Source organism: Silene latifolia, chromosome 4 (assembly GCF_048544455.1).
Source record: "Silene latifolia isolate original U9 population chromosome 4, ASM4854445v1, whole genome shotgun sequence".
NCBI lineage: Eukaryota > Viridiplantae > Streptophyta > Magnoliopsida > Caryophyllales > Caryophyllaceae > Silene > Silene latifolia.
Window position 1 is genome coordinate 51488323 of NC_133529.1, and position 16954 is coordinate 51505276.

The following is a 16954-nucleotide window of genomic DNA, read 5'->3' on the forward strand; positions in this document are numbered from 1 at the left end:
TCGGCGCGTAGATGACAACTAAGAGGTAGACATCAGTGTTTGAGCAATCACTTGACGATAAACTTACGAACTGTCACAAATCGTTCCGCGTACCAAACATGCGGCCCAATCATCACCGGGTGGTTTGCGGGAGGTGCAGAAATGAGGTATCTACAGGACTCTCACGGTGCACCCAAACTCTTTTATATGTGAAAGGATACTTTTGTGAATAAACACTCAACTATCCTCGACTTATAATAATGTGCCCGTAATCTATATGGTAATCAATCAAAACTAGTAAGCCAAAGCAATCAAATGTAAGCACGATAAAGAAGCCAAATGGGTAGGAAGAAGGCAATATGTAATGGGTAAGAAGGGGGGACAAATAAATTATGGATTGTGGAGCTAATGTAAGCTAGCAACAACCAAATGTAAGGATGCTCAATCCCAATCCTAACCCAATTTGCAATTCAAATTATAAGAAAACTCTCCAAAATATATGAATAATGCATGAGAGTTTCTCACATCAACTTTCTTCTTCTCTTTTTCTTCTTTTCAAATCATCTTTTTTTTTTTTTCATTTCCATGCTTTTTTTCATTTCATTCCTTTTTTCTTTTCTTTTCTCAACTTTTTCCTCAATTTTTCATCATTTGTTTTCATCATCTTTCTCTTTCATTTTCTTTCTTTTTTCTTAAGCATTAAGACCAAGCTCACATGATATTCAAGACTTTGAAACAAATCCCAATTGAGCACCCAAACAAGACCAAACAAAGCTACTAGCTCAACAAGGTAGGCAAATTATAATGTAGCTAAGGAAAAATGTTTATGAAGGGGTCAAGAAGGCAAATATATTCATGTGAATGTCTCCAAAATGCTATAACAAATGAATGCATGCTTACATAGAGATGACAGGAGAACCATACTTGTGCGTTTTGATGAAACACACATCATAAGGAGACACCTACACTCTCCTAAGAGAGACCAGATATGGATGCATCGGTCTACAGAGGCTCTACCTTACCAATTTTGTAGCTCGCCAATAGTCAAGATCAAGCCTATTCGGTTCATTTTCCATCTCCCACCTACTATGTCAAGACATCCCCATGTAGCTATTATCCCATCATATAAGACCAAATAATTAGCTAAAAGCTATCATTAGGATAAGCAAAGAGGGAAAGTAGGTGACAAGCAAGCAAAAAGCACAAAATTTCTCTCAAAATTTCTCAAATTTTCTACACTACATGCAAACTACACTATATTCAAATTTTCTACACTACATGCAAACTACACTATATGCATATGTAATCTCCCCCCAAGCTAAACATAACCTTGTCCACAATGTGCCAACAATAAAATTACCCAACTAAACCATAAGAATGGCTCAAAGCACAAAACAAGAAGGACTAGAGGTTATGTTTAATGGGTTGCAAGACCTAAACTAAAATGCAAAGCAAATAAAACTTACTCGACTTGCTAGCCTCCCCCCAAGCTAGCATGAATTCGGGGGAATGATGTTTTGTTGTGATTTTTAGTGAAGAGATGAAAAAGTAATGGAGAAAAAGGAGAGTAGGAGTACCGTCGGGTATTTAGGAAAATGATAGAATGAAAGTCTTTATTTTTACCCGTGTAAAACAGCAACCGGCAACATAGAAAACCACGTCCCCGATCGGGGCTGGCAACCCCGATCGGGGTTGATCAGTCCTTGCCATTTTGACTTGCTTCTGTATTTGTTTTATCCGTCCCGTTTTTCGAAAACTACGTCCCCGAACGGGGTTCTTGCATGGGAAGCGTGCTATTTTTTCTCTAAGTCTCCTTTCTTTAGTTTCACCTATAAATCACAAAAAGAGACATCGTCAAGTCGAGTATTTTATTACTAATCTACGAAAAACAGTAAATTGCGGGAAATTTAAAACAAAAAATAAATAAAAAGCTTGGGTTGCCTCCCAAGAAGCGCTGGTTTAACGTCCCGCACGACGTAAGAAGCTATTTGATCAAGTTTTGTCATTGAGCTTGCCACAAACCAAGCTCCATTTCATAGCTCCTTTTGCATTCCGCAACCATTTGAAATTTTTCAAATAAAATTTCCCTTTCTTTTTGGCACTCTTAGCAATAGTGCACTTAGCATCGTCACCTGCAAAATAAACAACACCAATATCTTCTTCCAACGGATCCATCAGTAAGGATCCAAGCGTAGTAGAGGCATTAGAAGAGTCCACAGTGCTAAGTAAATAACAAGACTCTTGTAACATTGGGCTTCTAATGGTGTTGTTCTTGCTAAAGGAAACCCAGTCATTACCCACTTCTAACGTCAACCTCCCATTTTTCACATCCATTAGCACACCCGCGGTGTGTAAAAATGGCCTACCAAATATAATTGGGGTTTGTGAGTCCTCGGCCATATCAAGTATGTGTGAGTCAACGGGTATGAAAAACTTGCCAACCTTTACGGGCACATCTTCTAAGACACCTAAAGATCGCTTTAAAGAACGGTCCGCCATTTTTAATGTGATACTTGTGCATTTTAAAGCAACCATGTTAAGTTTTTCACAAATAGAATAGGGCATGACACTCACACTAGCACCTAGGTCGCAAAGGGTCTTATCAATGGTATATGTGCCTATAGTGCAAGGAATAGAATAACTACCGGGCTCCTTAAGTTTCGGGGGAGACTTATTTTGTAAGAGTGCACTACACTTTTCGGTGAAAGCAATGGTCTCAACCTCATTGAAGGATCGCTTCTTTGAGAGGATCTCCTTCATAAACTTTGAGTAGGAGGGGATTTGGTTAAGTAATTCTATAAATGGGATGGTGACTTGTTAATTCTTACAAACTTCCAAAAACTTACCAAACTTACTTTCCTCCTTGTGCTTTGCTAGACGATGGGCAAACGGTACTTGAACAACTTCCTTTGGAGGATCATCCTCCGTATCTCTCACTTTCACTTCCTCATTCTCATTGGGAACATCCACCTTCTTTGAAACGTCATCACTCTCCTTAGCATTAGGAGAGATTTCCTCAATAATCATCTCGTCACTTTCTTTGGGCATAGGGGACTCAACATTCTTGGCATCAAGCTTGCTCTTTCTTTTTAGCATCAATAATCGATGAGGAAATGGCACCCGATCCTTAACAAGAGGCTCTTTACTAGCCTTCTTTTTGTCATTTCCCCCAAGCTTAGGCTTTTTAACAACCACTTCGTCATCCAAAGTCATGGACGGCCCATCATGGCTTATACCACTTCTCAAGGATATAGAATTAACCGTCTCGTGTGGTTGTGTACCTTGGGGTGGTAGTTGACTGATCTTCCTTTGAGAGCTAGAAGCGGCTAGTTGAGCCACTTGTTGCTCTAAGATCTTGACTGCGGCACTGTGAGCTTGATCATTTTTTTGAATTTGAGCTAATAATTGCCTTTGCATTTGTACTATCAAGCCACCAAGTTTACCTCCTCCTTGGTTATTTTGTTGGGCATTTTGTGGTGGATTTTGTTGGTAATTGTGTTGTGGGGGCCTTTGTTGATTTTGATAACCCGGTGGAGGATTATACTTTTGTTGTTGAGGGACATAGGCATTTTGTTGTGGTGGGATTTGTGGTTGAGGATTAAGCACATTGTTGCTTCTATAAGACATGTTCTGGTGAAATCTTGTATTTGGATAATATGTATTTGAAAATGTACCCGGTGGATAAGAAGTTTGTCTTAAAGCTTGAAAAGCATTTACCTCTTCAATGGGAGCTTGGCAATGAGCGGTGTAATGACCCACACCTCCATAACCGTCACAAACAATGATTTGACTTGTTGAAGACACGGCATTGATTTATTGAAGGGAATCTCTAGCATCTCTTTGCGCCAATTGTTGTTGGAGTAAGGCAATTTGAGCTAGCAAGACGGAGTTGTCGGAGGATTCTTCTTTACCTTTGAGTGGCACACTTCGGGAATTGACATATTGTTCATCATGGACCGCCATATATTCGATCGTGGCATGAGCAATATCGGTGTCAATTAGATCAAACCGCCCATTGTTTGCGGAATCAAGAATCCTTCGGGACTCGGCACAACATCCATTGTAAAATGTTATAGCTAGAAACCAATCATCTAGCCCATGATGTGGGAATTATCTTTGCAATTCTTTGTATCACTCCCAAGCCTCAAATAAGCTCTCAAGAGCTTGTTGACGGAATCCGGTGATTTGGCTCCTCAAAGTTTGAGTTTTATCCGGTGGAAAAAACTTTTGGTAGAAAGCAAGAGCCAATGTCTCCTAATTGGTGATTCCCATGGCGGTGCGGTCAAGGCTATTGATCCAAAGCTTGGCCTTGTCCTTCAAAGAGAAAGGGAAAAGTATTTCCCTTATTTGGGTTTGAGTGACGCCCGTTTGACGGATTATGGAGCAATAATCGCAGAAATTTTGCACATGCAAATTGGGATCCTCCAGAGTACTTCCCCCAAATTGCTTCCTCTCCACTAGGCTAATGAAAGCCGGCTTGATCTCGAATTCCGGCGCGTTAATTTTAGTAGTTGTGATACCGGCCGGAAGCATGGCCGCGGTGGGCTTTGAGTGATCGGAAAGTTTCACCATCTTTTTAGTAGGAGATGGCGGTGGTGGTGGTGGAGATGATGAACTTGAAACCTCCTCCTCTTCAAGAACTTTTAGATCGTTCAAGTAAGACTTTCTAGCACTTTCAACTTGTACGGCAGAAGTGGCTTCTTTCACTTCCTTCCAAAAATGTCGTCTTCTCCTAAAGGTTTTCTCGGGGTCAGAATCCGGTGAAAGTAATTCTCCATGACGAGAGGACCTGGGCATAAGACAACAATTTCTAGGAAAATGATATGTAATGGTCTCAAGGAACAAGTGTTCCTTAAGACAAAAGAAAACAAGATAAAAATCGACAGATCAAAACGCAATAAAACCGTGCTCCCCGGCAACGGCGCCAAAATTTGATAGGCTTATCGTGTAACTATGCAAAGATAATTACCTTAGACACAAATTAATGTAGCAATAGGGGTCGAACACAAAGAGATGGGAATTGCGTTCTGAAATGCTATGGGAAGATTTCTATCATGATCGATTTCGTTTTGTTTGTTTGTCGTTGGTTTGATTGCTAACAATTATAAAAATGTAAACTATATGATAAAAGGGAGTCTTGGGGAATCGGGTCGCACATGCAAAGGTAAATATACGATCATGTTAAACTCGGTAATAACAACATTGTCAATTGTTTAGGCTTAAAGACACCCACCTTACGATATTAGTGTCAACCATAGACCGGGTCCTAGAGAAACTCTCGTCCATGACTAGGCCGTCCTACTACACATGCTTAGTCTAATCCGATTCCGTGCCTCTCGACTTATAGAACGAATGAACAAACTTAATCTACGATTACGGCCAATAACCAAAGATTAAACGTTGTGGCGCAAACATGTGATAGGAACAATTAGACAATATTATATCAACTTAATTTACCATTTTACATATTTGATTTTGCATGGCTTCCCTAGCCCCTAGACTAAGGAATTTAGCTATTCATAATGCTATGTAAACTATAAAATTTGTTGTAAGAAATGCTAAACATGATTGTAGAAATGATATAAACTAAATGATATAACATTAAATAAGAATGATACTAATGTGATTATAATAAAGTACTAATGACAAACTACGCGTAAACTAAATAGAAATGAAAAATCGTAAACTAGAAATAGAAATACCGTAATGGAAATGAACTTGTAAGGAAGAACAAAGTATAGAACCAAATGCTTGAATATATTAAGAACCAAATGTTTGATAACTAAAAGCTTAACAATATTGAAAACAAATATGAAAACTAATGAGAGAATTATTGCTTAAGGCTATTTTAGAGTGTATGAGACGTAAGAATAAGATGACCCTAATCACGGATTAAGGCCCCTATTTATAAGAAAATAAGGGCATAACGTAAAATAGCATGAGAGGGTCAACCCCGATCGGGGTTGCCAGTCCTGATCGGGGGCGTGGTTGTCCGGGTTCTTTCTCTTCAATTCTTGGTTTAATGCTCAAGGAATCCAATGGTAATGTTTTAATGCTCCTTTAATCACCCGGGTAAATGCTTAATCTATCATCTTTAGAGCTTCCAAAGAGTATCCTATGCATGATTTATGATTTTTAGATATAAAAATCATTTAAATAGTGACTATTTTAGCAAAAATGGCTAAAATAAATTTTATGGCATGAAATTTTTTCCAAAGTTGTATATATGATATGAACGTCAGATTTAAAGTTGCATGTCAAATTTCGTTTGATTTGGATGTTTATTGATTTTTATATTGTAAAATTAATAAATAGCAACTTTAATAGTCATAATTGTAAATTCGATTTTTGGACCTAAAAATTTGTCTTTTCAGGTTCTAGAAACTTATATAGAATATTCAAAATTTAAATTTTGATTTATTACATAATTTTATGTTTAATTTGGAATTAATGGGATAAAGTTATGTATTATACGATTTGTTTGTGAAATAAATTTAAAATATTATAAGGGCAAATTTTATTATTGTTTTGGAATGTTGGGAATTTTCTAGAATATACAAAGTAATGATTTTCTAATTTTCAAATTTTTATGACTTTTTGGAAATTATTTCTTTATTATTATGAATAATAGTGTTTAAAGAGCAATAATAAAAATATCAAGTTGAATTATTGTCAAATATTTAGTGAAGACTAAATTTTTGAGTCCTAAGAAAGTTGGGGTAATTAACTTGGACATAGATTTGATTTATGTAATATTGTGTGATTTTAATAAGTTAATAGTCACAATTATCCATAAAACCGGACTAAATATACGATATTAGCTTAAATAGGGCGATTTGGCACATCACATGGCATGTTTTATACATATATTAATGCTGCAATTTTAGTATGAATGTCATGTTTTATTTTATATATTTTTGAATTATGTAATTTGTACTTAGTATGGCCTTAGTTTTAAATTGATATTTCCCGAAGGGGATATCGATTCGGTTGTAATTAATGTGATCTCTTATCACTTTTATTTTATTTTTGGTTTTTCTTTTATAATGTATAAAGTAGAAAAGCTATGTAATTTATTTATGCCGGAGTTCCTTGAAGACGGTGCCATTCGAGAAGGCGTTCTGACAAAAACGGTGTTGCCTTGAAGTGCGTTCCAAATGAAGTTCAAGGGACCAAAGGAGTTGGTATCCGAATTTGTAAATAGTTTATTAGATTTAATATTTTAGGAAGGCCATACTAGGATTTTATCATTTTGCTTTGCATTTGTTTTATATGTTTGCATGCATAGCCAAATCGTCATAACTACACATACATTTTATATCGAGTCATCGACCGTGTCAATTATAATTATCGTAGTTCACCGCTTTAGTTCACTTAAAACGTGATAGATAACAAATTGACAAGATCTCTCACTAAATAATAATTGAGAATTAGCCTTACCAAATAGTAGAACCATGAATCCCAATTTCATAAGCAAGTAGGCTCGGCTCACCGGGGTGCTAAACTTGTTACGTTGGGTAAGTGGGTAGTAAATTGTTAATACATCAAAATTTGGATTGAGCACACCGTAGCCGCATGTGTTCCGGGCTTAAGATAAATATTAAAGTAATTTTATCGACCGAGAGTTCTAGAAGTAGAATCGATTAAAGAGTTAATCCACCAAGTTATATCGATAAGGGATGAATCGGCACACCGTGCCCGAGTTGATAGGAATTTGGATCTCGGGATCATTTAAAATAGTTGGGTAGAGGTCACTATATAAATGCTTAAAACTTGTTTAAAGTGTTTACAAGTATGATTAAAATGACAAATGTTAATATTTCATTTACCTCCATTTTGTAGTTTATCAATGGATCCTATCAATCCAACAACACCTATTACCATTGAGTCTTGTCATAACTTATTTGACGATATTTGCTCCAACAACAATCTTGATACAACTAGAGAGCTTCATTTTGGGATCGGTTCCGACGGAAACCTTAATTTCATTACTTCCTCCATACCTACTACTATGACTAGATCTTTTGTGAATGTGTCTCGGGAAGACCATCTCGCTAAATCTATGGGATCCTTATCTTTAGAAGAAAGGAATGCCGAAACTAGTGGGAGTCCTAGAAAGCAAGCTCTTGCAACTAAAGGGAAATGGTTCAAAAGGAAGGGGAAGAAAGGTAGAAAGTTCAACAATGGAAACAAGATGGCTAGTGGGACTACCAAAGGGCCAAAGTTGATGATGAATGCCATTATCGTTATGGCATGGGACATTGGATGAGGAATTGCCCCATATATTTGGGAAATATTAGAGATGGACTTGTTATTCCACTCGGTAAAATTCCTTCTGAAATTTATGTTATTGATGTAAATTTTACTTCCACCACAACGTGGGTATTAGATACCGGTTGCGGTTCTCACCTTTGTAATCATTTACAGGGGCTAAGAAACGTGGAAAAACTGAGCAAGGGCGATGTTGATCTCTGACTTGGGAATGGAGCTAGAGTAGCGGCCACATCCTAGGTAACTTATGTACTTGTTTTGGCAAACGGGTTAGAGTTGTATTTGCATAAACTTTTTTATGTACCTTCTCTTTCTAAGAACATTATTTCAATTGCTATGTTAGACATAGAGGGCTTTAATTTTGCCATCAAATACAATTGTTGTATCATTTCTAGAAATGACTTGGTCATAGGCCGAGGCTCTTCTATAAATGGCATTTATGTTCTAGAAACTTCAAATCCAAGTAAATACATCTGTAACATACAATCCAAGAGACTCAAATCAAGTGATCGAAATGAATCGTACATTTGGCATTGTCGATTAGGTCATATTAACGAGAATCGCATTAAAAGATTAGTTTCAACTAATGCTATTAAACCATTTGATTTTCAATCATATGGTATATGCGAATCTTGCCTCCTAGGCAAAATGACTCGTAATCTTTTTAGTGGTAGAGGGACACGAGCTAGTGAATTATTAGGCCTTATACATACCGATGTATGTGGACCAATGACTATCACCACTAGTGTGACACCCTCACTTATCGCGGAAAAGTAAACACGTAATTCTAGAATAAAACTGCATGGATATGTTTGTAATAGGTTCAATTGGGTAAAAACCTGTAATTTTAAAACCTGAACCTGTTATAAAGATATCCAAATTGGAAGGTGTCAAACATACAAGGTCTAACTAGAAGAGTCATAGCCTAACCATCGCTAAAGTCGCGAATAGCAAATTATACAACCAAATGTAAAGAGGGAGACATATGTCCCTAAAATGTATGTGACATAAAAAGTGTTTAAGGGTCACAATAAAATAAAGCCAATCTAGGTTCCAAGGTTACTTTGCTCGCTAGCTCGTCCATGTACCCCATATATGCATCACCTACCTGTCATTCGCATTTTATACAAATACGAAAGCCACAGTCAGTGGGGAGTAACTCGAGTTCTCCCCCACGAAATGTCATAATTAATATAACATGTAAACATAAGAATATGAATACGAATCACACAATGCCTTAGCATATAGATGCTAGACAATCGTGCTTATCATGTGAACAACAATATAACACCACATAGTCCTAGCATGTGAATACTAGACCGACTCATACTACACTATCATGTGAAACACATAACATCCAGGAATCCAAACTCTATCAACCATAGCCGGCTTGCATCTCACCTTCTATGATTCATAGAATCATCAAACAAGAAAGGACAATATATCAAAGACAGGCATAAGTTCTTAGTCCCGTCAATAGTCACTCAGAACTCGAGTCTATACCACGAGGTAGGGAAGGTAATCGAACCGGTATCTTGGCTCAGAGGTTCTATCAAAACATGGCCAAGACACAACACAACCCTAGCCTAAAATCTGCGCAAACCTAGACATGCGGATACACACCACCGCACCCAAGACCCACAATTTTTCTAAAACAAAGTGAGTACCCTAAGGAGTCCACCAAAGGGTTGGCTAGTACTTAAGCTGACCACTTACTCTCAAAATAAGTAACGAGGTCATGCCCCAACTTGGATATAAACCCACCAAGTCAGGAACACAGAGGCTATTAAGCAGTGAACATACACTCGTCAAAGATTATAATGGCCTATCTATGATGAAGGCCGAAATACTCACCTAGGACCTAGTCCCAGCTAGTCCCAGCTTGAATACTTTAGCTCACACCACACAAGACAAGTAGGATACCCAATTAACCATAAGAGGGGCAAAGAGTCCAACTTACCAACATAAATGCTAACATTCTATCATGTGAAAAGCTATATAAATGTCTATTCAGCAGACAATCCAACAATATCTACAATATCAATAATAATCCAAATTCCAGCTAACCGTTAATTTCATAATTCATGAGAACAAGCTAAAATGGCAAAGAGGCAACAAGATCAAGTATAAGGACCAATTCATCCAACAACCAACATGTGAAATGATAATTACAAATATCAAGACATAACATAAAATTTCCAATAACAACCAATCTCACCTCAAAGACAAACCCTCGACCCGAGTCCCGCGATGGGTCATCGGTCAAATCGAGGTCGATTGGTTTAAACCTAGTTTGACCAAACTCGTTCGGTCAATCGGCCCATTTCGAGTCTTGGCCTGCTTTTGGCCCAAATTACAAATTTTATCGCAATATTATTCTCATGCTATTTCTAATTTCTATCATGTGAAAAACGAAAGTAACACATTATCAATCACCTAAACACTTAACAAACAACATGCACACATTAACTACTAATGTGACATTAATTCGTCGAGTAACTCGGAATAGTTACCTTACGCTAGCAAAGAGACAAGTAATAACTTGAGAAAGCTTCTAAAACCCAAAATTACTCTTCATCTTCAACCACATATGAGCCACCTAAAAATAATTATGTGAAAGGACGATATTAACGAATTATCTTTATATAAAATATGAGACGGAAATTAATTTAATTATAAATTAAATAAACCAAACTAGCGTTAAAACAAATTATAGACACGGCTCTAAAATTATTATGACAACCTCAAACTCGGCCTAACCACCAACTACACATGGCCTCAAACTCGTGACTTAGTTAGGCCACGGCCAGGCCACAGCTAGGCCAATGGGAGTCCGACACGACCACCACCCGACTACCCATAGTCACCCTTCACCCTACTTCATAACCTGACCCAAAAATCAGTCCAAAACAGAACCCAAAAGATGCCTAAGTTCGACCCCAACTCCAGTCCTCAAATGCAAAGTGAAAACCCACGATGACGGCTCTCGTCCCCCCAAAAACAGTACCAATCGTCCCCTTAAGACTCCATTCTCGCGCCTAAAAACAGTCCTAGCTGAGCCAACTAAGTCCGCATTTAAAACGGTTTTAGAGAGGAAATCCACAAGTATAAAGCAACTCAAAAACAGACCCTAAACACTACAAAAATCGCCCCAACACAGAGTCCAAATCAGTCCAAAACAATCCCTACATGTCAGTATACACCGTCTCAACTATAAAACACACCAATTATCACCCAAAACAATCCATACATGTCAGCATACACCGTCTTAAATATACCACTTACTAGCTAGCATCCCAAATGATCCCTATATATAATTATACACCGTCTTAATTATAAAACAGACTAACCAGCATTCGAAATAAACATATTTTACAAGTAAAATCTAGTAATCCGTTATCGTTACCTTTTTAATCTTCTACCAGACCGTCTATTTTAGTACATACAACCGTTTTATCATAAATAAAGCTGAAAATATAAATGGGTTTGTAAAAATACATGACGAAAATGAATTTTACTTACAACGGAAAGACAAGAACGATGAGAGGAGCGCTATGGAACAAAAATCATTGAAAACGGATAAGAAACGGAGTCGGGATCGGAGTTTGATGGGGGACGGGAATGGAGGTTGAGCGTGGTTTTGTTGTTGTTGTTTGTTCTGATAGAACAAAGAAGAAAAGGGGAAAAATAAGGGGATGCGTGAGAATAAAGAGGGAGCAGCTAGCTAGCTAGCTATTTATTATACGTACGTTTCTTCGTCGTTAAGAAACTTCGATAGTTATTAAAACCGTTTCGAGTTAAATTAAATCGATTTAAGTAAGGTTTTCGAGATAAAACATACTCAATAATAAATAAATTTAATGAATGAAAATAAAATAAACTCAGCTAGTTAACGGAAATAATACGATATCAGCTTGAATCGGAATTATTAGCGATTTTTACAAAACTAACGGATATTAATAAAAATTGCTAATTTAGTGAAATAAGCTCAAAATAGCTAATTGGAAGGTTTTGTTCCCAAAATCCATCTCGGGTTTATTTAAAACAACTTTCATAAGGACTCGTAAAGAAACGGAAATTATTAAATAAATAAACTCGAACTAATTTCAATAAACTCGAACTAACTTTAAATAAACTTATTAATGATTATTAAAATTAACGTATCGAATTATGATGAAATTAATTAATTAGCTAAGCATAAATATATAAATCGTTAAATGATGTAATTAAATTCAAAATAGCAATTAAAAGAATTTTATCCAACTTAATAAAATACGGGGTGTTACAACTAGGGGTAATTATGACTACTTCATTACTTTCACCAATGATTTAACTAGATATGGGCATATCTACTTAATGAAATACAAGAGTGAGGCCTTTGAGAAATTTAAAGAATTTCAAAATGAAGTAGAAAACCAATTGAACAAGAAGATAAAGGCACTGCGATCCGATCGTGGTGGAGAGTATCTTAGTAATGAATTTGATTCACACTTGAAGGGGTGTGGCATTGTGTCACAACTCACTCCACCCGGTACACCACAACTTAATGGTGTTGCCGAGAGGAGAAATCGAACCCTACTAGATATGGTTCGATCTATGATGAGTCAAACCGAGTTATCCGACTCATTTTGGGGATTTGCAATCCAAACCGCAATCAAATCATTGAACAATAGTCTGACAAAAGCAACCGAAAAGACTCCATATGAGATATGGAAAGGAAGGGTTCCTAATATATTCTATATGAATATTTGGGGATGTAATGCTTAAGTCAAGGTAAAGACCGACAACAAGCTAGCCCCACGATCCGAAAAATGCATCTTTGTAGATTACCCTAATACCTCCCGAGGCTATTACTTCTACAAACCTCATGAAAACAAAGTGTTTGTGTCTAGTGAGGCTGTCTTCCTAGAAAATGAGTTTATTTCTAAAAGACAGAGTGGGAGAAATTTTGAACTTCATGAAGTTCAAGAGCCACAAACCGAAGTAGAGGCGCAAGAAGATGTTCCTTCGTCGTCTAATTCTGTTGTTATTCCTCAACCAAGGAGGTCGGCTCGAGTTTCTCGCCATCCTGATAGATATGTTGGACTTATTCAAGAGGATGGGATTCTTGATGTGTTACTTCTAGAAAGTGACGAGCCCGCCACCTACAAAGCTGGAATCTCTAGTCCCATTTCAGCTTTGTGGCGTGAAGGCATGAAATCCAAAATGATTTTTATGCATGAAAATCAAGTTTGGAACTTGGTGGATTAGCCTAAAAGAGCAAGACCACTTCAATGCAAATGGATCTTTAAGGTAAAGAATGGCATAGAAGGACATGATGATGTCTACAAAGCTAGGCTAGTGGCAAAAGGTTTTACCCAAGTTCATGGTCGTCACTATGACAAAACCTTTGCCCTCGTGGCCATGCTGAGATCCATTCGGATAATGTTAGCGATCGCCGCGTTTCATGACTATGAAATATGGCAAATGGATGTCAAGACCGCCTTTCTAAATGGTCATTTAGATGAGGAGGTGTATATGATGTAACCTGAAGGATTTGTAGATCCTGAAAATCCTGACAAAGTATGCAAGCTTAAGAGATCCATTTATGGTCTTAAGCAAGCATCAAGAAGTTGGAACCATTGATTTAATCATGTTATAAAAGAAAATGGTTTTACTCGAAGTGTTGAGGAACCATGTTTATACATGAAGTTCAGTGGGAGCAATGTTGTGTTCCTAATATTGTATGTAGATGACATACTACTTTTTGGAAATGACATTCCAATGTTATCCTCCGTCAAGGAGTGGTTGGGAAATCATTTCCAAATGAAGGATTTAGGAGAAGCACAACGCATATTAGGTATCCGGATCTATAGAGATAGACCCATAAGGATATTGGCATTAAGTCAAGAATCTTATATTGACAAGGTTCTTCGACGCTTCAACATGGATCAGTCTAAGAGAGGCTTAATTCCCATGGGTAGTGGGATATTTTTGAGCAAGTCTCAATCACCCACCGAACCCGAAGATGTTGAACGCATGAAGTTGATTCCCTATGCTTCCGCTGTTGGATCAATCATATATGCCATGATATGCACTCGTCCAGATGTCTCGGTGCTTTAAGCATGACAAGAAGATATCAAGATAATCCAGGTGAGAGTCAATGGATAGCTGTTAAGAACATCCTTAAGTACTTACGAAGGACTAAGGATTCTATCTTAGTGTTTGGAGGAGACTCCGAGCTATATGTTAAGGGATACACAGACTCGAGCTTTCAAACAGATAGAGATGTAATGAAATTCCAAGGTGGGTATGTTTTCATGCTCAATGGTGGTGCTGTAAGCTGGAGAAGCTTCAAGGAAGCTGTGATTGCGGATTCTACTACGGTGGCTGAGTACGTTGCAGCATCAAAATCTGCTAAGGAAGCCGTGTGGATTAGGCAATTCATCGAAGGGCTAAAGGTAGTTCCTACCGCTAAGGATCCCATTACTCTCTATTGTGACAACAATGGGACGATCTTCCAAGCTAGAGAGCCCAAGTCTAGTAATAGATCTAGACATGTACTCAGAAAATTTCATATTATCAGAGATTTTATTGAAAGAAAGGAAATTGCAATTTGTAAGGTTGGGACAGATGATAACTTGGCTGATCCTCTTACCATGCCTTTATCGTAGGCTAAACACGATGGACATATTGTTTCCATGGGCCTTAAACGTATGCCAAATTTTTACTAGATTATTTAATATGAAATAAAATGTTATTTTAATTTCTCATATATGACAATCGCATTTGTCTTTTAAATTTTAACATTACTTTGTCACATCCAAATGGGTTTGTTAGGCCTGGAAATCCGCAGACCTCCCTGATCAATATCTCATCCAAACCTGACTGCCAGGCTATCAGGATGTCAGGCAATCAGGACACATGAAGACAGGCGCCAGGCCACGGAGAGGACAACGGTCAAAATATCAGGACGATATTAGACCATAAACGCGTATTATAAAAGGATTATATACGCAGCATTGAGTGAGAAGATCTCGCAGTAAATGCAGTAATTAAGGGAGGAATATTAGCAATTAATACAGGCAATAATGGAGAATAATCCGCATTCAATACAGTATCAGGCAGCCATTCAAGATTAGAGCTTATATAAGGAACACTTTTGAAGACATTGGGATCATCTCATCTTTACACTAGAAAAACCATACGTCCGCATATAGTTAGAAAGATATTAGACATTGTCATTATCATATGCTCAATTCTCGCAATTACATAGTGAAATCCTCTCCTGGCTTGGTGCCCGTGGTTTTTTCCCATTCAAGGGTTTTCCACGTACAAAATTCTTTGTCTCATTATTGTTATTGTTATTATATTTACAGCTTTATATTTGACCCCGACGACCTGACCAATAGACCATCTAGAGCTAGTTAACCTTACACAACTCTACCCTGACCTGATTTCGCCTTACGCAAAATCCACACAAAATAATTGGCGCCCACCGTGGGGGCATCTCACTCTTTAAATCCTTTTTTCTTATCCTACAAAAATTCAAAAATCCTACAAAAATGGCCCAGCCTACCATTGAAGAACAATTGAACGTAGCTCTCTAACAAATCGCTGAGTTGGAAAGCCTGAAAGAAAAAGTAGCCCAAACTGAAGCAGAAATCCTGCAACTAAGAAAATCCGAGTCAGCCCTGAAACAAAAATTAGAAAAAACTCAAGGGGCAGGCTCTAGATTCCAACCAGGTACCCCATTTGCATCAATCATCAAAAATATCGATTTTTCCAGTTTTGGGAGCCCAAGTGTTTCTAAATCTGTTGATGTTAATGATGATGGTGAACCAAAGAATGACAAGGAGAAACCTGATGAATCTGCAGCAGCCATCATGATGGCAGTGGTTTAGGAGATCAAGAAACTCAATGAAAAATTCGATAAGATACTTGGAGTACCTGCCAGAATGGAAGAAGCTGCCCCTGACAGCTATGCTGATTCGCCTTTCATAGACGAAATAACAAAAGTAGACCTACCAAAGAAGTTCACAATTCCATCCATGAGGGTCTATGATGGAACCACGGATCCACAAAATCACGTGGCTCTTTTCAAACAAAAAATGTTGGCTGCATCCATCCCCAGCGAATTCAGACAAGTGTGCATGTGTAAGGGATTTGGAACAACCTTGACTGGTCCTGCCCTGCAATAGTACATCAACCTGCCAACTGGGAGTATCTATTCCTTCGCCAACCTGATCAATAGTTTCAACCAGCAGTTCGCAAGTAGCAGGGAGTTGGAGAAACGATCCAGTGACCTTTACCGAGTTACACAGAAGCCTGATGAAACTCTCAGGACATTCCTCGCAAGATTCAACAAGGATAAAGTATCCATACCTAGGTGTGACGTTGGAACAGCAGTGGAGGCATTCAGGCAGGGGTTACTACCATATATTGACTTATACAGCGAGCTCACTAAGTATCCCTGCCACACCTTCGAGGATGTTCAGGCCAAGACTCTTGCCTTCATCAAGCTAGAGGAAGATAAAAGCTATAAACTTGGATCACCCAGTAGACCAGAGGATCATGAAAGGAATAATAGGAAGAGCAACAAAGGAAACACCTATAGGCCTACTCCATATTCCAGGCCAGATCAGTCAGAAGTTAACCTGGCTCATGAGTATCAAGGTAAGGTTAAAGTTTATCCACCTATTTCCGAACATAACATCAGTGTTGA

The 16954-nt window shown here is 37.9% G+C and overlaps 1 non-coding gene across 1 annotated transcript; it reads left to right on the plus strand.

Moving 5' to 3' along the window:
- Positions 1-4072: 4072 nt before the first annotated feature.
- On the plus strand, positions 4073-4179 carry LOC141654481 (small nucleolar RNA R71). Its single transcript, XR_012548040.1, has one exon. It is a non-coding gene; the product is annotated as a small nucleolar RNA R71 (small nucleolar RNA).
- The last annotated feature ends 12775 nt before the right edge of the window (positions 4180-16954 follow it).